This window comes from Podarcis erhardii (genome assembly GCF_964252035.2).
Source record: "Podarcis erhardii genome assembly, chromosome: 8".
Taxonomy (NCBI): domain Eukaryota; kingdom Metazoa; phylum Chordata; class Lepidosauria; order Squamata; family Lacertidae; genus Podarcis; species Podarcis erhardii.
In genome coordinates, this window is record NC_138499.1 from 84,491,384 (window position 1) to 84,517,607 (window position 26,224).

The window sequence follows — 26,224 nt, forward strand, 5'->3', positions numbered from 1 at the left end:
TCAACTCTAAACCCTCCCACCAGTATTCACACTCCCTTGCATGGCAAGGCCCTGGTCCTGTAGGTCACAGTCATTGGGGGTTCCTGCCAAACCCCAGTTCAAATAATCCAATCAGTGGCTTTGGTGGAGGCGAGGCCAGTCAAGCGGACACTGAGTGAGCAGGCCTCACTCTGGTCTGCTCGAGGTGAATATAAAGGGGGCAGAGCCATACTCTTCAAAGGTCAGATTCATGTGCATTTCCATGCAGCAGCAAGGAAAGACAGGCAATGCAGCTTAGATTCAAAAATGGCCACTTGGTAAGGGGCAGTGATCCATGCTGTTAAAAAGCCAGAAGAGCAATCCAGACTCATCTGCACTGCACTGCTGGTCACTACTGACCTCAATAATTTAGCCATATGCTTCTAAATCTGCATTCTTGTTTGGCCAGTTTTGTCATGCTGCAACCCGGAGATCTGTTACATTTTTTAAATCCCTAAATGCAATGGGAGATGAAGATCTGCCCAACTGCTTCGCTTCTTTCTCCCTGCTGTAACAAAATGTGATCCCACCATAGGCTGAACAGATTGAAGGACCAGGGAGGGAGCCTCACAGGGGTGCCATACAGCTATCTAGGGCCCACCCCGATAACTGTATGCCTGGCTAAAATTCATTGTCAAAAGGAAGGTTATGCTTTCAGTTCGCAGAACTGTGTTATCAGTTAGGGTACTGGTTTAGTGCAACTTTACATACACAATCGCACAATTGCCAACTTTTTATTTGTCTTGGATAGGAAACTGTTTTGCTCCAAAGGGGAAAAAAATACAGCAAGGAATTCTGCAAAAACAACAAAAGCAGCCACCTCTTAGCTTCAGCAGAATTTTGCGAATTCTACTGTCACCTCTTCACTTTAGAGCTTTGGCCACAAAAAGAATAAACTTTACAACACAGAGCTCAACTGTTATTCTTTGCCCAGCAGTAAATGAAACATCCTGTAATTTATTTGTTTCAATCAAGGCATTTTATTATACATCCAGACTCATAAATTCAGCTGCAGACATTCCACTTCTCAGCAGGAGTAAAATACGGTGGGTTATTAAAAGCCAATCTATTACCTTTTCAATATATCTTAATCATCACTTCTGTGATGTTGCTTCCACTTATTAATCATTTAGGCTTGCAGTGTGCTCAGTAAGAGGGTGGAAGCAGTGGGAAGAAAGAGAGTAGGAATATAAAGAAGAATCTTGCAACTCTTTAAATATTAAGTGGCAGCTATCCATGAAAGTTTCTACCACAGTAAAGTGGCGAGTCTTCAAGATGCCACACCTTGCTACAGCAGGTATGTATAGGTGAGTGTTTGTCATTGTGATACTCAAAGCTGGCGCTCTGGAAGGAGCCAGTGTGGTGTAGTGGTTAAGAGCGGTGGACTCGTAATCTGGTGAAATGGGTTCGCTTCCCGGTCACCATGCAGCTGCTGGGTGACCTTGTGCTAGTCACACTTCTTTGAAGTCTCTCGGCCCCACTCACCTCACAGAGTGTTTGTTGTGGGGGAGGAAGGGAAAGGAGAATGTCAGCCGCTTTGAGACTCCTTCGGGTAGTGATAAAGCGGGATATCAAATCCAAACTCTTCTTCTTCTTCTCTGGCACTGCTCTCAGATCGCACTCAGCCTGGACACTGAGGTCCAGCTCCGAGAGCCTTCTGGCGGTTCCCTCACTGCGAGAAGCCAAGTTACAGGGAACCAGGCAAAGGGCCTTCTCAGTAGTGGCGCCCACCCTGTGGAATGCCCTCCCATCAGATATCAAGGAAAGAAACCAACTATCTAACTTTTAGAAGACATCTGTTTAAGAGAGTTTTTAATCTTTGACATTTTACTATGTTTTTATGTGTACTGTAGGTCACCCAGGGTGGCTGGGGAAACCCAGCCAGATGGGCAGGGTATGTATGTATGTATGTATGTATGTATGTATGTATGTATAAATACAACAACAACAGTAGTGTGGTGTAGTGGTTAAGAGCGGTGGACTCGTAATCTGGTGAACCGGGTTCGCTTCCCCGCTCCTCCACATGCAGCTGCTGGGTGACCTTGGGCTAGTCACACTTCTTTGAAGTCTCTCAGCCCCACTCACCTCACAGAGTGTTTGTTGTGGGGAAGGAAGGGAAAGGAGAATGTTAGCCATGATCACTTAGGCCAGTGATAAAGCGGGATATCAAATCCAAACTACTCTTCTTCTTCTTCTTCTTCTTCTTCTTCTTCTTCTTCTTCTTCTTCTTCTTCTTCTTCTTCCTGAAGCGCAGCAGGAAGAAAATAACACTGATCAGCTAATAGAAAATGTATTAGTCTTTAAGGATCCACAAGACTCTTTTGCTGCTTTTGCTAACACAGTTATCAACCTCATTGTTCTCGTTAGAATTTGAGGAAAGGCAACATTCTTGCTTTCTGCAGGGTGAATCTTGGCTCACTTTCTTGGCTTATCTGGAGTGACCTGCAGGCAACCTTCTGCAGTGCACCTGCTCTGCGCTTGTGGCCTAGATTACATAGGATGTTCCCTGGGAGACTGGCAGGGATCCAGTCTAAACACTGCTGGGGGTTTAAGCACTCATCACAGGAGAAGGCATAGTCAGCAAAATTAGCCAGACCATCTTGAAGGCTGAACCCACAGGACTCACGCCACTCATTTCTGCATATATGTTAAGATACTTCAGAAGTTATTGATACCAGTTCTTCGTTAATTGACAGGAAAGGAGAGGAGGAATAATCAAAGGGCTGGCCTGCACATGTATACAGTGGTGCCTCGCAAGACGAAAAGAATCCGTTCCGCGAGTCTCTTCATCTAGCGGTTTTTTCGTCTTACGAAGCAAGCCCATTGACGGTTTAGCGGATTAGCGCTATTAGCAGCTTTTAGCGGCTTATCGGCTTAGCGGATAAGCGGATAAGCGGCTTAGAAAAAGGGGGGGGAGGGAAAAAAACCCACAGGAACTCGCAAGACATTTTCGTCTTGCAAAGCAAGCCCATAGGAAATTCGTTTTGTGAAGCACCTCCAAAACGGAAAACTCTTTCGTCTAGCGAGTTTTCCGTCTTGTGAGGCATTCGTCTTGCGGGGCACCACTGTACTCAGTATATGACTCAAAAGTGTGAATGATCCATCACAGAACTTTGAAACCAATGGATGTTTTCCATGATGTTAGTTTGCACCATTGGCAAGGGCTGGTTGGTTCATGCATGGCTGCAGCGTTGCTTGATTTCTCCGCACTCGGTTGCCAAACACTCTGGCCTGTTGTGTTCCCCTGCCCAGCAAGCAGGATAAACGTCCTGATTTGCTGCACACATGGAGGGGAAATGGTTGCAGTTTCACCACTGCTTTAGAATCAATCAATAATAATAATAATTCATTTATGCCCCGCTCATCTGGCTGGGTTGCCCAAGCCACTTTGGGCAGCTTCCAAGGCATAAAAGCATAACAAAACATCAAACATTAATAGTAACAATCTGATCCAATATAAAAGTCACAATAATTTTAAAATAAACAACTTATATCAAACACAGCAACATTCAACAATCTAATAGTAAACATTAAAATTACCATATCCCCCCATGTATAACACGCCCCCTATTTTGGGGGACTCAAAATTAAGAAAATGGGGAAAGATTGCCCAGAGTTGTTGAGTGTTTTTTTTTTGGGGGGGGGGTCATTCAACCACCTGGCCAAGGCTGCCAATATCACACGTTGCAGAAGCCAACATTCATCTTTCTACCTGTTCACCACAAGCAGCCGCCAATCGCACACCCAATTGCCGCAACAACAGCCAATCAAAAGCAGCCCTTGCCTCAGCAACCAATCACCCAAACAATCACCGCTGACAATCTCCTACTCACGGCAGCTACCAATCACCCATCCCTACTCTGCACTACCTATGTATAAGACGACCCCAAATTTTTCACATTATTATAACAGAAAAAAACCTTGTCTTCTACTAGGAAAAGTACAGTAAACATCAGCAAATATTAATTAAACAGTTCAACCGCAATAAAGAATTACCAGTCTATAATCAATAAAAGAGGGGACATGGGTGGCGCTGTGGTCTAAACCACAGAGCCTAGGGCTTGCCGATCAGAAGGTCGGTGGTTCGAATCCCTGCAACGGGGTGAGCTCCCATTGTTCAGTCCCAGCTTCTGCCCACCTAGCAGTTCTAAAGCACATCAAAGTGCAAGTAGATAAATAGGTACTGCTCCGGCAGGGAGGTAAACGACATTTCCGTGCGCTGCTCTGGTTTGCCAGAAGCAGCTTAGTCATGCTGGCCACATGACCCAGACGCTGTCTGCGGACGTACACCGGCTCCCTCGGCCTATAGAACGAGATGAGCACGCAACCCCAGACTTGTCCGCAACTGGACCTAACGGTCAGGGGTCCCTTTACCTTTAAGGTAAAGGTAAAGGGACCCCTGACCATTAGGTCCAGTCGTGACCGACTCTGGGATTGCGGCGCTCATCTCGCTTTATTGGACGAGGGAGCCGCGTACAGTTTCCAGGTCATGTGGCCAGCATGACTAAGCCACTTCTGATGAACCAGAGCAGCGCATGGAAACGCTGTTTACCTTTCCACCGGAGTGGTACCTATTTATCTACTTGCCATTTGACGTGCTTTTGAACTGCTAGGTTGGCAGAAGCTGGGACCAAGCAACGGGAGCTCACCCCATCGCGGGGATTCGAAGCGCCGACCTTCCGATCGGCAAGCCCTAGGTTCTGAGGTTTAACCCACAGCGCCACCCGCGTCCCTGGGACCTTTACCTTTACCTTTAATCAATAAAAGTAGCAGCATATCACAATGCATAAAATACCACAAAAGATACAAAACCATGTAAATAAAATATCAGCAGCAGATGGGTAGGTGTTACTTGCAATGGAGAGGTGGGATTCTGCACATTCTCCAACAATGACATCGACCATGTCATCTTGGGTGAGATAATTACACTACTGTCAGCTCACACCCAAAGATACTCTTTCTGATTAAAAAAAAAAACCACACACACAATAAATCAGCCCTGTGGGGTAAGGATGAGGGGGAAGAGGCCCAATAACAGGGAAAACACAGGAATGCAATGGTTTGTGGCTTGTTGGTGGAAAAGTGCCTATAGCGAGGGAAAGGGTTGTGTGGAAGCACTGCAAGTCATCATTGCAATGGTGTGCATAACAAATACATCATACCTGACCTTTTTTATATATCTATCAAGAATGGTAGTTCACACTGTTTTAGGGTGGGGAAAAACCACTTTATCCGAAGTAAGCTAGGAAGAGTGATTTGTTCTGTATATCTGAAGTCCCCCCCCCCCACTTGCCCTGGTCCAATTAGCTTGAAACAGTCCCCACCTATTGACCTTGCGGAGAGTCTCCCCCCCCGCCCCATGGATCTCTTAGCCTTTCATCATGCCGGAGATGTCTTCACTATAGAAACCAAGTGTATTTGGTAAACATAACTGCTTCTTCCCCCTTCCCATCTTTCTTACGCTCGGATGTCGGAGGTTATCAAAGCTAAACACCCTAGAAAATCACTGTCTTATTTTGAGGGGGTGGAATGACCCGTTTCAAAGACTTAGCCCCTTGATTTTTGGTGGGTGGGTGTGGGTGGGTGCAATGAGTGCAGCAAACCTGCAAAAGCCAGGGCTGGAGAAGGTAATGTTGCTATTGTGTTATCAGAGGCAGCCTGGTTCAAAAGTTAGTTTAATTGAAGTCCTTGGATTTAAATCCAAGTTCTCTACCCCCAAAGAGTTATTTTGAGTGGAATAAATGTTTCCCATGCATTTTACTACTGGGAAGATCATTGCAACGGAGGCTTGTTTATTCTGAAAGGAAACTTGTAAAGATAAAACATAGTTCCCAAGGATTCTCACCAGAGCCTTGAACAATGTAAGTATCTTTTTATTCACTTTAATTATTAGATTTAGCTTGACTCCCTCTTTCTTCTCCCCCTCTTTCTTCTCTTCTCTTTTCTTTTTTTACAAGTGAATGTACGACTACTCAGACCCCAGCTTCTCCTGAGACTTTCCTCACAATCAAGACTGTTAATAAAATGTTTTAAACAGAATCAAAGGGATTTCAGTCCCAAGGATGGTCACTTTGCTAATATATGTGATTCTCTCTGTGCCAAGACCTTTGGTAAAGACAAGGTAATAGGGCTTATTACACCACCACATAGATTATAGAATTATAGAATTGTAGAGCTGGAAGCCTGTTGTCTTTGTCCATGGAGTTTTCTTGGCCTGCTTCTTGGGTGAAAAGCAATGACAAACCTAGACAGCATCTTAAAAAGCAGAGACATCACCTTGCCAACAAAGGTCCGTATAGTTAAAGCTATGGTTTTCCCAGTAGTGATGTATGGAAGTGAGAGCTGGACCATAAAGAAGGCTGATCGTCGAAGAATTGATGCTTTTGAATTATGGTGCTGGAGGAGACCCTTGAGAGTCCCATGGACTGCAGGAATATCAAACCTCTCCATTCTTAAGGAAATCAGCTCTGAGTGCTCACTGGAAGGACAGATGCTGAAGCTGAGGCTCCAATACTTTGGCCACCTCATGAGAAAAGAAGACTTCCTGGAAAAGACCCTGATGTTGGGAAAGATTGAGGGCACAAGGAGAAGGGGACGACAGAGGATGAGATGGTGGGACAGTGTTCTCGAAGCTACCAGCATGAGTAGGCAGTAGAAGACAGGAGTGCCTGGCGTGCTCTGGTCCATGGGGTCCATGGGGGCCCTCTTTCCTGGCTGGGGGAAAAACCATTTTGTGGTTTGCTTCAGGTGCCAAAATGTCTTGGGCCAGCCCTGTATGTCTTTTGCACCTGGCTCTGGTTGATAGATGTTGGGGTTCTGCTGAAAACAACAACACCACCACCACATAGATTATAGAATTGTAGAATTGTAGAGCTGGAAGCATCCCCAGTTAGGGTCACCTAGTCCAACCCACTGTAGTGCAGGAATCTCAACTAAAGCATCCTTGACCTATGCTATGGATCCTTGACCATCCAACCTCTGCTTAAAAACCTCCAACGAAGGAGAGTCCACAACCTCCTGAGGGAGACCATTCCACTGTCAAACAGCTCTTACTGTCAGAAAGATTTTTGATGGTTAATTGGAATCTCCTTTCTCATAACTTGAAGCCATTGGTTCGAGTCTTACCCTCAAGAGCAGGATGCAAAGGTACTTTCACACAACTGCACCCACAGAAAGACCACTGTAAATGGTACATAAGCTGTGTGCCATGCTAGTCTTTTTCTTTACAAAACACAAAATAAACACACAGAGCCAAATTTTCACCATGGTTCCATGGAAATTTGTGAGCTTTAGATATTTTAGTCCCAGTGATCATTTAAAGAATGATGATGAAGGGATTGAGGAGAGTGCTGCATTTGAGGCTGCAAAACACTTTGTCAGCCACCACTCTGTGGCTGCACCTCCAGCGCATGCTTGCCCCAAAACCACATTACAGTGGAGATGCAACAGGTGGAGTTCTGAGACCCGTATTTCCTGCTGAACATACAGAAGAGTCCTCTGGGTGCAATCTGTAAGCTAGGAAGCCTGCAGTTCAAATCTAGTTCACTTCAGCCATGAACCTCCTAAATGAACATAGACAAGCCACTTTCTCAGCCCTGTGGGGGGAAATGAGAAACTAAATCTGACATATTCACCCAATTTGGTAGATTGGGATCTGCTGGGAGAGCTCTTGATGATTTGCAGTGGAGAGGATTTCTGACTCCCGGTGCTTCAACAATAGCTCAAGTAAAGCTATTTATTCCGTCTACATTAGGCTGCTGAAATGAAGAATGCTAACCAGGACTAGGAGTGGACTTAATGCAAAGTGACTTTGAGCTCAGTTCATTTCTGGTACGGAAAATGAATTCTGAGACTGATATGCTCAGAGGCATCCTGTTCTTAAATTATAACCAGGGCCAGCCCACCCATGAGGGAGGTTGGGGGGACCTCCTCAGGTGGCAGGATCTACAGTGGCAGTAAAGGCTGTGGCAAGCTCTTTGGAGGCCAGATCTCCCATGTTGAATCTACAGCGGCCTCTTGGCAAATAGACAGCACTGCTGGTCTGCCACCCTTGTTCCCAATGTAGATCTTCACTCACCCCCTCTTTCCTGGCTGGGGGAAAAACCATTTTGTAGTTTGCTTCAGGTGCCAAAATGTCTTGGGCCAGCCCTGTATGTCTTTTGCACCTGGCTCTGGTTGATAGATGTTGGGGTTCTGCTGAAAAACAAAGTAAATCACATGTGTGACGTCTCATACCCTCCAATGTTTCTCTGATGAAAATAGAGACATCCCATTCCATAATGAGAATTTTACTATTTATACCCCACGCATCTTACTGGGTCGCCCCCAGTCACTCTGGGCAGCTTCCAACATATATAAAGACATAATAAAACATTAAAAATCTTCCCTATACAGGAAGTTTGCCTTCAGATAGTTCGGCGGTCAGATAACTCCATACCCTCCAACATCTCTCCAATGAAAAAAGGGACATCCTAAGGAAAAGTGGGACATTCCAGGATCAAATCTGAAAGTGGGGCAGCTTCTCTAAATCAGGGACATTCCTGGAAAATAGAGACACTTGCAGGGTCTGATTTCTGCCCACCCATGATGTACCTTATGGACTTGTTTCTAAGGGTTACTCCTGTATTGTACATGAAGGACTTCAGACCCTTTAAAAAAGTGCTATATAAAAGCTAGATGTTATTAATGGTTTCTCTGTCTGCAGTTCCACAAGTGTTGACCCAGATGCAGAGTTAATTCTTCTCAACTGCAGAATGTACACCAACGGCTGACATTTGTTTCTTTCTTTTTGTTTGTTTAGCTTGATTATGGATGATATTTTGCTACAGTTGAGGGCAACCTCATAGGATGCTATAAAACCCAAGAAAAACACACACCGTGCCATAACTAAATTACAAATGTTCATAACAAAGACTCTGCTTTCAGGTACCTGGAAACTTGTGCAGATCTAGGGTTGCCATTAATCTCAATTTAAAGAAAAGCTGCTTCCAGTGCCAGCATTCACTCAGCACCAGCTCTCCATTGGTGATATCATTAGCAGAAGGCTTGCCAAAGGGAATACTCTGATAAATAAACTAGCCCATACCAGGCTAATAAGGCATCTTCCGGTGCAGTTGGGATCCATTTTACTAGGGTTGGTTTTTCAACTTTGAAGGGCTCTTGGGTGAAGTGTAGGAAATGAAGTCCCTTTCTGTAGGATTTATTTAGTGCATGTTTAGCTGAATATACGAATTCCGAAATCCACAGTTGGGCAAAGCCAAAAGGCCACAAAGCTGAGTGCAAGGTTTCGGCATCAGACTGGATGTTCATCAAAGTGGTTTGGGGGCAAAGCATCGGTCATGGTTTTAAGATGGAAGAAGTGGCAGACTGCATTGCAATTTGGCTGCCGAAGATGTGATGTGGTTTTCAGGTTACACCTGGGGATGCTGTAACAAAGGAACACACGGTGGCTAGTTTCTCCATATCTGAAAATATAAATTCCAGCCTTTGTGAATGTAGATCTGAGTCTTAAATGGACTTAATAGGTAGAAAATTGAAGAGAAAACTTGGCCATTTTGCATATTAGCAAAGCTGAAGACTACAACACCAAAAATGACTCTCCAGTTTTGCCAATATAAAAGTTGCCCTGTGCATGAATTATTATTATTATTATCATTATCATCCTCATTATATTATTATTATTACTACTACTACTACTACTACTACTACTACTACTACACCACCTTCTTCCCTGACAGGGACTCAAGGCAGCATACAGATAAAAAAATGAGGATATATACATATTTGTAATACATAAACACAATGCTTTAAAGCAATAGGATGCCCAGGGATGCCACTTCAGATTTCTTGATATGGGGGCAAAATTATTTATTTATTCAATTTCATCGAGGAAAAATAAAGTCTGTCATGACTAAAACGAACAATAAACAATAAAAGTCCACAGAAGCTTCCTTGCGACAGGAATGGCGGAGAACAATTTACAGCCTGGGTTTAAAACGCAATTAAAATAAAGGCACAATTGTCAGCCAGGTGTTAAAACTCATGAGCTTGGATTTATTCAAGAAGTGCTTGAATCATGCAGGAAGAGAAAAGGAAGCCCTTAATTCACAAGTCTCTCCCTCCCCCAAAAACCCACATCATAGCCTCCTAAAAACAGTAGCTAAGAGGAACATCTTCCTTTTGTGCCATGTTTGTTGGCACAGGTCCAGGCTTTAAGTGCTCCGTCTGAGCACTTCTTTGGTTTTGGGAGGGGGTTTTTTGCCCTACCACTTTCCCTGCAAGAACCCACTCTTTTCCACTTAATCTGAGCAAATAGTAATCCACAGAAAACTCATATTGTGCCTAGAAAGTATGGGGCCATGGTAAATATGGATGAGCCCTAAGGCAAGCAGGGCTCCTTTGCTGCTTCTGTAATTTAGCACAATGTTCAAGATTAGATAACAAATAAAGGGAACTGACGGAGTCCTGCCGTCATTAGATGGTGCTTAGCATAGAAAAAGGACACAAAGAGGCAGCGAGTATTTTCATGAATGAGCAGCTCCTTTCTCTGCCCTCTCCCGATTTATTCTTCTTTGTTCTCCCCAGCCGCATGGCCGTTTGCCAATGTCTCACGTTACTTCATCCGGTCAACCCATCACCATATAAGGTCAATACATTCTAATACATTGTAAGGCACAGAGTGCTGGTCAGCCGAGGTCAGGGGGCACCCTGCGGTATTTACAAGCCTCTGCCTTGGCTTTATGACTCCCACATGCCCTCTTTCTTTATTTTATTAATCAGAATCATATATTTCATTACCAATACCAATACGGTGATATCGAGAGCGATAGGCAACTCTTGTAAGGCCGGGAGCAGGCCGCGGACGGGAGAACCATGCAGTACATACAGAGATTAAAGAAGGAATACATTGTATACAGCAACACAAAATAACACAAATAACTACTATAATGATCACTAAAATCAATAAATGTCGAAGCCAACTTCCATCCGGAAGCCAAGAATATAACCATGCCCATGGATCAACGGAAGGAGGGGGGCAAACGGATTGTGGGCTACCATGGTTTCCATATGATCAATCGTCGCAGATATGCTGACGTTATTATCAGGAATAAACATACAACAATGAGAATGAACAAGTGCACAAACCCCTCCTTTTGAGGCTAAAATGACATCCAAAGTATAACGATTCTGTAAGACCACCTCTCTCATTGCAGATACCTCCTGGTTGAGATTCTTCAAAGCTTTTATGGTATCATTGAATAATCCTTCAGTCCAATTTGCTAGCCGATGGAATGAATGAGAGATGTCTCACTTAGCTTCGCTGGGGCAAGCAATGCCTTGGCCAGCTTGAAGGTCTCAGGCCCACAGTAGCTCAGGAATGTGGCCCTTCTTTTGCTGGCATCGGTGATCCCTTGAGCCACTGCGAAGAACTCGAAGCGTTCGACGTAGTCTTCCCACGTGTGGGGCTCTGATGGCTGGAAGGGCTCCAATACCCTTGGACTCTCCATTGTCCTGTGGGCAGGGTCATCTTCTCAGCTGGCCAGTGAGTCTTGTTCTAAGCTACAATCCGGACTCTGATGCAGGGCTGCGTTTAACCGCTCCTCAGCATTCCGGATCCCACCTGTAGAATTGGAACAGATGCGGCTGTAACGTAGTGCCTGGCTATATACAATGGACTGTTTGGTATGTTGGGATGGTAGCTAGAGGCATGTAGATATGTTTGTCGGTCAGTTGGTTTACGGTATAAGGTGGTGTCTATGCGCCCATCCTGTATTTTTATAGTAGTGTCCAAAAAATGTATTTCTTGCATAGATTGATTCATTGTTAGGTTGATTGTGGGGTGAAAGCCATTGTATATAGCCAGGCACTACGTTACAGCCGCATCTGTTCCAATTCTACAGACAGAGACTCTCACCTAAGAGATCTACAGCAAACCTTTTTAGAACTAAAATACCCAGCAGATGAAGTTAGACAACAGATCAACAGAGCCAGACTGATACCCAGAGAGAACTTGCTGCAAGACAGACCCAAAAAAGAAAATAACAGAACACCTCTAGTCATCACATACAGCTCCCAAGTTAAAACAGTACAACGCATCATCAGAGATCTACAACCTCTCCTGGACAATGACAGTTCTCTTTCTCAAGCTCTGGGAGGAAGACCTTTCATTGCCTACAGACAGCCACCCAATCTTAAACAACTCCTAACCCACAATAATACTACAACCAGACCTAACACGGACACTGGCACCAGAGCCTGCAATAAACCCAGATGCCAACTTTGCTGCCACATACACCCGGACAACACCATTACTGGCCCCAACAACATCACACATACCATCTCGGGACTATTTAATTGCTCATCGTCTAACATTGTGTATGCCATCAAATGCCAACAGTGTCCTTCAGCTCTCTATATTGGACAAACAGACCAGACCTTACGCCAAAGAATAAACGGACATAAATCGGACATCAGGAATCACAAGACAGAGAAACCAGTAGGAGAACACTTCAATCTCCCAGGACATTCTATACAAGATCTCAAAGTAGCTGTTTTACTACAAAGGAATTTCAGAAATAGACTGGAAAGAGAAGCTGCTGAATTGCAACTTATTACCAAACTTAAAACCATGGAGAGACCTGGTCTGAACAAAGACCTTGGATTCTTATCTCATTATACATGACAAAGCCATTTTTCACCTTCTCACCCCTTGCTTTTTCCTGTAAGACCTATTGCAGTTGTTAAGAGTCGTCAACAGGCTCATCACAGCTATCTGCCAATCACCCATTCCCACCACCCTTCTGAGTAATACCCCTCCCCACCTTCTCACTATATAGAAGGGTCTGGAAACTTCTGTTTCAGTGTATCTGAAGAAGTGTGCATGCACACGAAAGCTCATACCAAGAACTAACTTAGTTGGTCTTTAAGGTGCTACTGGAAGAATTTTTTTTTTGTTTTTACTTCTTCTCTCGTCACCTCCATGATTTTTCCAGGGCAGAGTATCTTATCTAGATTCCTCCCACCCCTTTGCCATGACTTGAATGCACTTTTATCCAATTAGTGTTAGGAGTTGTTGGTGTTTCCTCTCATCACACTTCTTCTTTCGACCATCCCTTAATTTCATTCTCCATCTCAAGCTGCGTTGACCAATAATAATAATAATAATAATAATAATTTTTATTTATACCCCACCCTCCCCAGCCAAGGCCGGGCTCAGGGCGGCTAACAAGCAATAATAAAAACAAATTGAATGAATACAACTTAAAAACAAGATTAAAATACAACATTAAAACATTGAAACATTAAAATGCAGCCTCATCACAGAAGGAGAAAGGGAAAAGGATGGAAAACCCAAGATTTGCCCACACTGGAAGAATGGCAGATGCAACTGATAGACTATATGGAGCTTGCAGAAATGACTGGCAGAATCCGAGACCTGGGAGAAGAAGTTGTGGAGGAGGACTGGAAGAAATTCAAGGACTATTTACAAAAATATTGTAAATTGTATGAATGTTAAGAAAGATGTAAGATTATCAACAATATGGCACCAATAAGTTAGTTAAAAGGAATATGAAGATAAATGAAAAGATAAGAAAAGATAAATTTTGGATAAATATTATGTTAAAATTAAGCTTTTAAGGTTTGGGTTAAATTATCTAAAATTAGGGATACAATATCAGAAAATTATAATATAAGAATTGAAACAAGGTGATAAATTGCTGGGTAAAGTTAGAAAATTTGGAACGCAGGAACGAGAGATGCGAGGAAGTCCAAAGAAGTGATGAAAATGTGGATATTGGAAAAATTATATGTTATTTTGTTTGTTCTTTCTATTGTTCTAAGAAAATCTTTAATAAATATTTATAATAAAAAAAAGAAAGGGAAAAGGAAAGAGGGGGAGGGGGCCAAGTTGATTCTAAGCCAAAGGCCAGGCGGAACAACTCTGTCTTACAGGCCCTGCGGAAAGAAATCAGATCATGCAGGTTCTCATGAAGCAGAGTGTTCCACCAGGCAGAAGCCAGTGTGGAAAAGGCCCTGGCTCTGGTTGAAGCTAATCTGACTTCCTTAGGGCCCAGGACCTCTAGGGTGTTGCTATTTATGGACCTTAAGGTCCTCCGTGGGGCATACCGGGAGAGGCAGACCCGTAGGTACGAGGGTCCTAGGCCGTGAAGGGCTTTAAAGGTCAAAAGCAGCACCTTAAATCTGACCCTGTACTCCACCGGCAGCCAGTGCAGCTGGAAAAGCACTGGGTGACTATGCTCCCATGGCAGAGACGCCGTGAGGAGCCTCGCTGCAGCATTCTGCACCCGCTGGAGTTTCTGGGATAGCTTCAAGGGCAGCCCCGCGTAGAGCGAATTACAGTAGTCAAGCCTGGAGGTGCCCACCGCATGGATCTCCTTTGGTCCTGAGGATGCTGGGACACCTCTAGTCAGTAGCAGGGCTCTACTGCTCCCCTGTCTACCAAACACACTGGGTCACTGCTGCTTAGTGAGAGCATAAGGCGGTGGGAAGTCAGTGCAGTGCAGGTGCTGTGGCGAAGCCAATGCTGTGTGCACTGCGCTGAGCTCCCATTGCCTCACCATCACCCCTTTGTTAGCAGTCATAGCTTGGTGCATTTGGGAGGTGCAAGAGCCGGACACCTCACTTGCTCAACCATTACTGCCCCTAGTACCATATTGCTTTTTTGCCTCCACATTTTTATCCACAATTATTATGTACCATAGCTGCACTCGGAGCGTCTCCAGCCCCATCATTCAGTCCACACACTGAGGTCTAGTTCCAAGGGCCTTCTGGTGATTCCCTCACTGCGAGAAGTGAGGTTACAGGGAACCAGGCAGAGGGCCTTCTCGGTAGTGACACCCGCTCTGTGGAAGCCCTCCAGTCAGATGTCAATGAAATAAAGAATTACACAACTTTAGAAGACATCTGAAGGCAACCCTGTATCGAGAAATTTTTAATGTTGGATGTTTTACCATTTTTTATGTGCTGTGAGCTGCTCAGAGTGGTTGGGGAAACCCAGCCAGATGGGCAGGGTATAAATAATAAAATTATTATTATTATTATTATTATTATTATTATTATTATTATTATTATTATTCCTACTGTTTTTAGTACGTTTCACTTAAGCCCTCTGACATATAGAGCATACAGGTAAGTCTCCATTTACTATTATTCATAAAGTGTCTGTAATTGACAAGCTTACAATTTAATAACCCAATCTGTTTAGCCAGTCTTGTTAATATATCTGTCAGGGGTTCAGGAGCAGAGGCAAAGCAGAGTGAGCAAATGGAAAGTGAGGAGGAGGAGTACGAAGGGGGAGCAGGCAGTGACAGTGGGCAGAGTCAATCCACAAGCCTCTCTAGCGAATCGGAGGACTCACAGAAGGGAGCACCTATGGCCAGAGCGAGGGGGGTTCCAGGGGGGAAGCCCCAGGAGGGAGGGGCCAGCGGGGAGTCCCTGAGCAGCAGTTGGAAATCAGGACCAGCTTCTCCACCAGAGCGCAGTGGGGAGGGGGAGTCCCAGGAGTCGGGACCAGTGTTCTCATCTCCAGCGGGAGGAGAGGAGTCAGGCTTGGCAACGCCCACATCAGGGAGCGGGGAAACGGTCAGAAGGAAAGTTACCGGCTGGGCGCGCGCGCCAAGTTCAAATGTACAGGAGAGCGGCACAGCAGGGAGTCCTGACAGGGAGCCAGGTCCTAAAGCCCGCCGAAAGGAAGGGCGAGACTCAGGGGGGTCAGCGTCAGAGGAATCCAGGAAGGAGGTAAGATCAGAGGGCAGAAGGACCCAGAGGAGGAAAGAACAGCGTAGGAGGTGGAGCAAGGCTAGAATCTTAAACTGGTGTGGGTTCAGCAGCGAGTCAGAGGGAACTTAGCCGGTCTAGCGTCAAGACGTGGGTCTGCGCGCCCAGAGCTTCGAAATGGAAACTAAACTTCAATAAAGACTTTTGTATATGACATCCACTGGGCGTTGGTCCTCTGTGAGCTGGGACCTAGCGGCAGGCCTGACAATATCTTTTCCTTTCCTCTTAATCCAAAATTCCTTAAAAAAAAAAAATGCCCTCTGTGTAGTAAGTTCTTTCTTTCTTTCTCCATTTAATTTTAAATAGACAAATTTGTTGTTCTCAAGACTCCAGAGCTGCCTTGTCTTAAAGGTGCATGCTGGAGATTTACAAGGCATTAAGGTAAAATTGGTAGAGATATAATGGGCATTAAGTAAGTATTTATGAGAAAAGGTGGAATGGACTAAGTCACCCTGCTTCAAATGTTGGATTTGATTTGTATGGCCATTGGGTGGAAATTCCTTTTGACTTTAAAAAAAACAAAACAAAACAAAACAAGTGAAAGGTGACATGGGGAATATTGGGATCAAATTTCCCTTGTATGGTTTATCAGTTTGTCTCAAGGATTTCTACACTGTGCTGCTCTATATTTGTTATTGTAATGTAATATTGTACTGAAGTAGAAATCTTTCCTGGGTAATCTTTGCTGCCATCTGGAGTACTTTAGCTGGAAAGGCAGGTTTTATAAAACAGCTGCCACAGAAAAAGAAAACAAAGCTGTATTGATCGCTCCTTGTATTTGCAAAGTTCTGTACCCTTAATCAGCACTGTGAGATTTTCACATGCTGTTTCTCAAAATTATGGCACCTTTGAGTTGATTGCCTTTGTGCATCCTTTTCTTTCCTTTCTTAAGGGCCAACCATCGTGGCATCAGTCCAACTTCTTCCAGAATTGTTGTTGTTGTTTAGCCGTGTCTGACTCTTCGTGACCCCATGGACAAGAGCACGCCAGGCACTCCTGCCTTCCACTGCCTCCCGCAGTTTGGTCAGACTCATGCTGGTAGCTTCAAGAACACTGCCCATCCATCTCGACCTCTGTCATCCCCTTCTCCTTGTGCCCTCAATTTTTCCCAACAGCAGGGTCTTTTCCAGGGAGTCTTCTCTTCTCATGAGGTGGCCAAAGTATTGGAACCTCAGCTTCAGGATCTGTCCTTCCAGTGAGCACTCAGGGCTGATTTTCTTCAGAATGGATACGTTTGATCTTCTTGCAGTCCATGGGATTCTCAAGAGTCTCCTCCAGCACCATAATTCATAAGCATCAATTCTTCAGTGATCAGCCTTCTTTATACTCCAGCTTTCACTTCCATACATCACTACTGGGAAAACCATAGCTTTAACTATACGGACCTTTGTCAGAAAGGAGATGTCTCTGCTTTTTAAGATGCTGTCTAGGCTTGTCATTGCTTTTCTTCCAAGAAGCAGGTGTCTTTTAATTTTGTGACTGCAGTCACCATCTGCAGTGATCATGGAACCCAAGAATATGAAAAAATCCCTAAGCCCCGGGGTCACAATTTCATCAAAAATCCAACTTTCGGCAATTCATTCAAAAATGGTGCCAAACGGTTGGAAATGCTCCCCTGAAAGGTTTGGCGGTCGAAACACAAGGCTTTTTATCACAGGACAAGAAATCAGCCCTCGACAACTTAACTGGCAGAAAAAGTTTTTTTACAAAAAAAATCCCTAAGCCCCGGGGTCACAATTTCATCAAAACTCTGACTTTCGGCAATTCACTCAAAAATGGTGCCAAACGGTTGCAAATGCTCCCCTGAAAGCTTTGGCGGTCGAAAGAGAAGGCTTTTTATCACAGGAAAAGAAATCAGCCCTCGACAACTTAACCAGCAGAAAAAAAAAATTTTTAAAGAAATCCTTAAGCCCCGGGGTCACAATTTCATCAAAACTCTGACTTTCGGCAATTCACTCAAAAATGGTGCCAAACGGTTGCAAATACTCCCCTGAAAGGTTTGGCGGTCGATACAGAAGGCGTTTTATCAGAGGACAGAAAATCAGCCCTCAACAACTTAACCGGCAGAAAAAGATTTTTTTGAAAAAATCCCTAAGCCTAAGGTCACAATTTCATGAAAAATCTGACTTTCGGCAATTGACTCAAAAATGGTGCCAAACGGTTGCAAATGCTCCCCTGAAAAGTTTGGCGGATGAAACAGCAGGCTTTTCATCACAGGAAAAGAAATCAACCCTCGAAAACTTAACCGGCAGAAAAATATTTTTTTGAAAAAAAATCCCTAAACCCCGGGGTCACAATTTCATCAAAACGCTGACTTTCGGCAATTGACTCAAAAATGATGCCAAACGGTTGCAAATGCTCCCCTGAAAGGTTTGGCAGTCGAAACAGAAGGCTTTTCATCACAGGAAAAGAAATCAGCCCTCCACAACTTAACCGGCAGAAAAACATTCTTTTCAAAAAATCCCTAAGCCCCGGGGACACAATTTCATCAAAACACTGACTTTCGGCAATTGACTCAAAAATGGTGCCACACGGTTGCAAATGCTCCCCTGAAAGGTTTGGCGGTCGATACAAAAGGCTTTTTATCACAAGACAGAAAATCAGCCCTCAACAACTTAACCGGCAGAAAAACATTTTTTTGAAAAAATCCCTAAGCCCCGGGGTCACAATTTCATCAAAACTCTGACTTTCGGCAATTGATTCAAAAATGGTGCCAAACGGTTGCAAATGCTCTTCTGAAAGGTTTGGTGGTCGAAACAGAAGGCTTTTCATCACAGGAAAAGAAATCAGCCCTCGAAAACTTAACCGGCAGAAAAAGATTTTTTTGAAAAAATCCCTAACGCCCGGGGTCACAATTTCATCTAAACTCTGACTTTCTGCGATTGACTCAAAAATGGTGCCAAACGGTTGCAAATGCTCCCCTGAAAGGTTTGGCGGTCGAAACAGAAGGCTTTTCATCACAGGAAAAGAAATCAGCCCTTGACAACATAACCGACTTAATTGACTTTCTGCAATTCACTCAAAAATGATGCCAATGCTCCCCTGCAAGGTTTAGCAGTCGAAACAGAAGGCTTTTTATCACAGGACAGACAATCAGCCCTCAACAACTTAACCGGCAGAAAAATATTTTTTAGAAAAAATCCCTAAACCCCGGGGTCACAATTTCATCAAAACTCTGACTTTCGGCAATTGATTAAAAAATGGTGCCAAACGGTTGCAAATCTCCCCTGAAGGGTTTGGAGTTCGAAACAGAAGGCTTTTCATCACAGGAAAAGAAATCAGCCCTTTCGAAAACCTAACCGGCAGAAAAAGATTTTTTTGAAAAAAACCCTAAGCCCCGGGGTCACAATTTCATCAAAACTCTGACTTTCGGCAATTCACTCAAAAGTGGTGCCAAACGGTTGCAAATGCTCGCCTGAAAGCTTTGGCGGTCGAAACAGAAGGCTTTTCATCACAGGAAAAGAAATCAGCCCTTGACAACTTAACCGGCAGAAATTGATTTTTTTCAAAAAAAATCCCTAAGCCCGGAGTCACAATTTCATCACAAATCTTACTTTCGTCAATTGATTCAAAAATGGTGCCAAACGGTTGCAAATGCTCCCCTGAAAGGTTTGGCGGTTGAAACAAAAGACTTTTTATCACAGGAAAAGAAATCAGCCCTTGACAACTTAACCGGCAGAAATAGATTTTTTTGAAAAAACCCTAAGCCCCGGGGTCACAATTTCATCTAAACTCTGACTTTCCGCAATTGATTCAACAATGGTGCCAAATGGTTGCAAATGCTCCCCTGAAAGGTTTGGCGGTCGAAACAGAAGCCTTTTTATCACAGGAAAAGAAATCAGCCCTCGACAACTTAACCGGCAGGAAAAATTTTTTTTTGAAAAAATCCCTAAGCCCCGGGGTCACAGACTTATCCAATGGGCCAAAGAGAAAAAATTAATTGGGCCCGAACCAGCTTGATTCCACCCTAGGCAGTCAACAATTAATCATATTCTAATTTTACAGCATCTTGCCTGGAAATATTCCACCCTAAAGGGTGGCCAACTCTGTGTGGCATTCATTGACCTAAAGGCTGCATTCTATAGTATCCCCAGGAGCATCCTCTCGGAAAACTCACCCGCTGGGGCATCGACAGAAGGCTTCTCTGGATAATAATCAAACTCCATGAGAACTCAGCGGCTAGAGTGAGACTCACCCAGGAGGGTGATCTCACCTATTCAATTCCCATTAACAGAGGTGTCCGACAAGGTTGTATATTGGCTCCATTCCTGTTCAATTTGTTCATAAGCGACATGAGGACTCCCCTAATAGAGGCTCAAGAAAGGATTCATGCACTTTATCGCTGCCCCTTGTTACTATATGCGGATGACGCAGTCATCCTTTCTTTTTCTAGAGTAGGTCTCAGGAGGGCCTTAAAATTTTTTGGATCATATTGTAACGCAAATTCCCTTACAATTAATTATGGAAAATCTAAGATCCTAATTTTCTCAAAGAGCCGGAAACTCCATAATTGGAGAATTGATGGGAGAGTCATCGAACAAGTCTATAGATTCCAATATTTGGGAGTTTGGTTACAACATAACCTCAGATGGAAGGCCCATGTAGCCTATGTTACAAATAGAGCCAAAGCTATCGCCTTGGCGATCTTGCGATTCTTCTTCACCGATGGGGCCCTTCATATCCCATCGGCGTTGAAAGTCTTCAAGGCCAAGGTGATTCCGACAATTGCTTATGCCATCTCAATTTGGGGGACTTTTGTCAACCTATCTCACCTAGAGGTTATTCAAAATCAGTTTTTAAGAGGGATATTGAAACTGCCCAACTGTGTAAGTAATACAGCGTTACGCATGGAACTTAATACTGTATCCCTGGAAAACGCTCTGTGGAAGCACATACTTTGTCACTGGTTATCTCTATGGCACAATCTCCCAAACTTGTACTTGATACAATGTATGTGGAGAGATGATTTCCAGAGCCCATGGGTAAAAAATTTACAGCTGAAAATTACGGCAATGGGAATCTCCCCATCCAAATTACTAGAGCAGGACATAGTTCCAGCTAAAAGAACAGTAACCTGTAAGCTAGAGGAGATGGACTTGCAGCAGAAAATGGTCTTGGGCAATGGTACCTGCTCACCTCTAAATCTTGGTTTATTACCCCTCTTAAGGCTCCCAAACTATTTGAATTCCTTAACTTCTTTGGCTCATAGATATGCCTTTGTAAAGGCAAGATTCAACACCTTCCCATCGAACGTGCTGAGAAATAGATTCTCCAATGGACAGATATTGCTCTTATGTGATTGTAATTGTGGGGCACCGGAATCGTTGCATCACATAATTCTTGATTGTGCTTTTCACTTATCGGCCAGGAGCAAGTTTCTTGCTCAATATCTTAAGGGAATTGCCGATGATACGATTGAAGCCAAACTGAGATATCTACTAATTGATGATGACCCCCTAAGATCACTCATGGTTGCCAGATTCTTGATCAGCGTCCTATCCCTAAAGAAGAGAAACGGACTCCTGTGCGGCTTGGATAATCCCTTTAAACCACGATCTATGTTTTAGGATGTAAATAGGTGATATCACCATTGATGTCTTCTATTAATTCATGAGCAGAGGGAGATGTTCATATTACAAATTTATTGTAATGTATGATGTTGGTCTTTTCTTTTTGTTTTGCTTTGGTTCTTGTCTGTTTTTTGTAAGTTTTGGTGGTTTTAAATTTGGAGGTTCAAGTACATTATGGTGGTATGGGAAACTGGTAGGGTACGGGCCAATGGCCGTAATAAAGAACAATCCAATCTGACTTTCGGCAATTGACTCAAAAATGCCAATGCCAATGCTCCCCTGAGAGGATTGGCGGTCGAAACAGAAGCCTTTTTATCACAGGAAACAAAATCAGCCCTCGACAATTTAACCGGCAGAAAAAAATTTTTTTGAAAAAATCCCTAAGCCCCGGGGTCACAATTTCATTAAAAATCTGACTTTCGGCAATTGACTCAAAAATGATGCCAATGCTCCCCTGAAAGTTTTGGCGGACGAAACAGAAGCCTTTTTATCACAGGAAAAGAAATCAGCCCTCGACAATTTAACCGGCAGAAAAATATTTTTTTGAAAAAATCCCTAAGCTTCGGGGTCACAATTTCATTAAAAATCTAACTTTAGGCAATTGACTCAAAAGTGGTGCCAATTGGTTGCAAATGCTCCCCTGAGAGGTTTGGCGGTCGAAAGAGAAGGCTTTTTATCACAGGATAAGAAATCATCCCTCGACAACTTAACCGGCAGAAAAATATGTTTTTGAAAAAATCCCTAACCCCCGGGTTCACAATTTCATCAAAATTTTGACTTTCGGCCATTCACTCAAAAATGGTGCCAAAAGGTTGCAAATGCTCCCCTGAGAGGTTTGGCGGTCGAAACAGAAGGCTTTTTATCACAGAAAATGAAATGAGCCCTCGACAACTTAACCTGCAGAATTTATTCATTTTGAAAAAATCCCTAACCCCGGAGTCACAATTTCATCAAAAATCTGACTTTCGGCCATTCACTCAAAAATGGTGTGAAACGGTTGCAAATGCTCCCCTGAGAGGTTTGGCGGTCGAAACAGAAGGCTTTTTATCTCAGGAAAAGAAATCAGCCCTCCACAACTTAACCAGCAGAAAAAGATTTTTTTGAAAAAATCCCTAAGCCCCGGGGTCACAATTTCATCAAAAATCTGACTTTTTGCAATTGACTCAAAAACGGTGTGAAACGGTTGCAAATCCTCCCCTGAGAAGTTTGACGGTCGAAACAGAAGGCTTTTTCTCACAGGAAAAGAAATGACCCCTCGACAACTTAACCTGCAGAAATTTTTTTTTTTAAAAAAAATCCCTATTTTTTTACTACTATTCCACCACTCAAAAATGGTGCTTTTCTGACAATATGGTTCTTGAAAGTCTTAACCTTGTCATACCATAAATATGCATGCCACCCAAAAGCATTATTAAAACCTTCCAAATCTAGTACGTCAGTGTCCTCGAGAAGTAGCCAAACTTTTAGCCAGCAGAAAGCTGCGGCCTCATAATACAACTTTAAGTCTGGCAGGGCAAAGCCCCCTCTTTCTTTCGCATCAGTTAATATCTTAAACTTAATTCTGGGCTTTTTGCCCTGCCAGACAAATTTAGAAATATCTCTCTGCCACTTCCGAAAGCACTCTGTTTTGTCCACAACCTGCAAAGTTTGAAACAAAAACAACATTTTTGGCAATACATTCATCTTAATAGCAGCAATTCGGCCTAACAAGGAAAGTTTCAATCTTGTCCAACTTTCTACATCTCTCTTAATTTCTGACCAACATTTCTTATAGTTGTCCTTAAATAAACTCAGATTTTTTGCTGTTATATTTACCCCTAGGTATTTTACTTTTTTAACCACATTTAACTCTGTCTCTTTCTGAAACCTTTCTGACTCTGTAACAGTCAAGTTTTTTTTTCCAAAACCTTAGTTTTTTGCTTATTTAATTTAAATCCCGCCACCCGACCAAACTCTTGAATCAATTGTAATACTCTTTTCGTACTAGATTCTGGCTCCTGTAATGTCAAAACCAGGTCATCTGCAAAAGCTTTAAGTTTGTACTGTTTCGCTCCGACCCATATTCCTTCAACCAACCGGTCTCCTCTAATCATGTTCAAGAGCACCTCCAGGACAGAAATAAATAACAAAGGGGAAATAGGGCAGCCTTGTCGTGTTCCTTTTTCAATTTTAAACTCTTCTGTCACCACATTGTTAACTATCAGTTTAGCCTTTTGTTCTGAATAGATTGCATCTATCCCATTTTCAAATCCCCATCCCACTCCCATCCCTTCCAAATTTTTCATAAATACCTTTTTCGACTCATTATATATCATTTCCCAGAAAGCCTTCACTCTAGGGCAAGTCCACCAGAGGTGAAAGAATGTTCCTTCATTTTCCTTACACTTCCAACATTTGTTATCAGACAAGTGGTATATCTTTGCAAGTTTGACTGGGGTCAAATACCATCTATATATCATTTTCATAACATTTTCTTTCAAAGCATTACATGCAGTAAACTTCAGCCCAGTAGTCCACAACCTCTCCCAGTCTTCAAACATAATGTTATATCCAATGTCCTGTGCCCACTTTATCATAGCCGATTTAACCGTTTCAACTTGTGTATTCCACTTCAGCAGCAAGTTATACATTTTTGAAAGTACTTTAGTCTTAGGCTCTAACAATTCCGTTTCTAGCTTCGATTTTTCCACCTGGAATCCTAGCTTTTTGTCAAGTTTAAAAACTTCTTTAATCTGAGCATAATGTAGCCAGTCTCGCACTTTGTCTTTCATTTTCTCCTGACTCTGCAATTTCCAATTATCTCCATCTTTTTCTAGTATTTCCCAATACTTCGGCCATTTGGCCTCCATATTGGGTCTTTTTCGGGCCTTAGCTTCCAGAGGTGAAAGCCACCTTTCTTTTCCTGAGATAAAAAGCCTTCTGTTTCGACCGCCAAACCTCTCAGGGGAGCATTTGCAACCGTTTGGCACCATTTTTAAGTGAATGACCGAAAGTCAGATTTTTGATGAAATTGTGGATTTTTTTAAAAAAAAAATTCTGCAGGTTAAGTTGTCAAGGGGAGTTTTCTTTTCCTGTGATAAAAAGCCTTCTGTTGCGACGGCCAAACCGTTTGGCACCATTTTTGAATGTTGTATTAGTAGTAAAATAGCTTTAAAGTAGTAGTAAAGTAGTAGTAAAATTATAGTAAAGTAATAGTAAAATGATAGTAAAACAGTAGTGAAGTAGTAGTAAAGCAGTAGCAAAATGGCAGTAAAGTGGTAGTAAAAGGGTAGTAAAGTAGTAGTAGCAATGCAGTAGTAAAATACTAGTTTAAAAAAAATCGTTTTCTGCCGGTTAAGTTGTAGAGGGCTGATTTCTTTTTCTTAGATAAAAAGCCTTCTGTTTCGACCGCCAAACCTCTCAGGGGAGCATTTGCAACCGTTTGGCACCATTTTTAAATGAATGACCGAAAGTCAGATTTTTGATCAAATTGTGACCCTGGGGCTTAGGGATGTAGTGTGTTGCCCATCGCTCAGCCTTTTTGTACAACGAACACTTCTGAGGTCATTCTACTTTACTACTGCTTTACTACTACTTTACTACCGTTTTACCACTACTTTACTACCGCTTTACTACTACTTTACTACCACTTTACTGCTACTTTACTACCGCTTTACTACCGCTTTACTACTGCTTTACTACTACTTTACTACTGCTTTACTACTACTTTACTACCGTTTTACCACTACTTTACTACCGCTTTACTACTACTTTACTACCACTTTACTGCTACTTTACTACCGCTTTACTACCGCTTTACTACTGCTTTACTACTGCTTTACTACCACTTTACTACTGCCTTACTACTGCTTTACAGAACAGGGCACCCCTATTTTCATGGGAGAAATGTTGGAGGGTATGCTTTTGTCCTCACTTCAGTTTTGACTACGGGCTCCTCACACAGCTCCTGACTCACGACAGTGTGTTGCCCATCGCTCAGTACTGACTAAAGGATTTTATGCAGCCACTGCTGGGGGGGACATTTTGGGACCCAAAATATCCAACGCCACTAAATTCTGGTGTACTTTTTAACATAATAGTGTAAACAGGGATCAACATACAAACACTGAGAAGCCATTCCCCCCGCCCCACTATGGAAACAACTGGAAAACCTCTGTGATTGAAGCTACCAACATTGCGCCTTTTTGTACAACGAACACTTCTGAGGTCATTCTTATTACTGCTTTACTACTGCTTTACTACTACTTCACTACGGCTTTACTACTACTTTACTACCGTTTTACCACTACTTTACTACCGCTTTACTACTACTTTACTACCATTTTACTACTGCCTTACTACTGCCTTACTACCATTTTACTACTATTTTACTACTGCATTAGTACTACTACTTTACTACCCTTTTACTACCACTTTACTGCCATTTTGCTACTGCTTTACTACTACTTCACTACTGTTTTACTATCATTTTACTATTACTTTACTATAATTTTACTACTACTTTAAAGCTATTTTACTACTAATCCACCACTCAAAAATGGTGCCAAACGTTTGTAAATGCTCCCCTGAGAGGTTTGGCGGTCGAAACAGAAGGCTTTTTATCACAGGAAAATAAATCAGCTCTCAAAACTTAACCGGCAGAAATTTTTTTCTTGAAAAAATCTCCAAGCCCCGGGGTCACAATTTGATCAAAAATCTGACTTTCGACCATTCACTCAAAAATGGTGCCAAACGTTTGCAAATGCTCCCCTGAGAGGTTTGGCGGTCGAAACAGAAGTGTTTTTATCTCAGGAAAACAAATCAGCCCTCGACACCTTAACCGGCAGAAAAAGATTTTT

General features: G+C 43.0%; 1 protein-coding gene across 3 annotated transcripts in view; it reads right to left on the reverse strand.

Annotated features, from left to right (window-relative positions):
* Positions 1-6,727: 6,727 nt before the first annotated feature.
* Positions 6,728-26,224, reverse strand: part of LOC309347913 (dynein axonemal heavy chain 3-like) — a 441,221-nt gene continuing 421,724 nt past the window's right edge. The window contains exon 3 of one of the 3 annotated variants that reach the window (XM_081872901.1): positions 6,728-6,837. The gene's annotated coding sequence lies outside the window, so the exon portion shown is untranslated. Of the gene's footprint in view, positions 6,838-7,828; positions 8,215-26,224 lie in introns of those variants that run through there. The other 2 variants (XM_081872899.1, XM_081872900.1) reach the window with 2 other exon arrangements.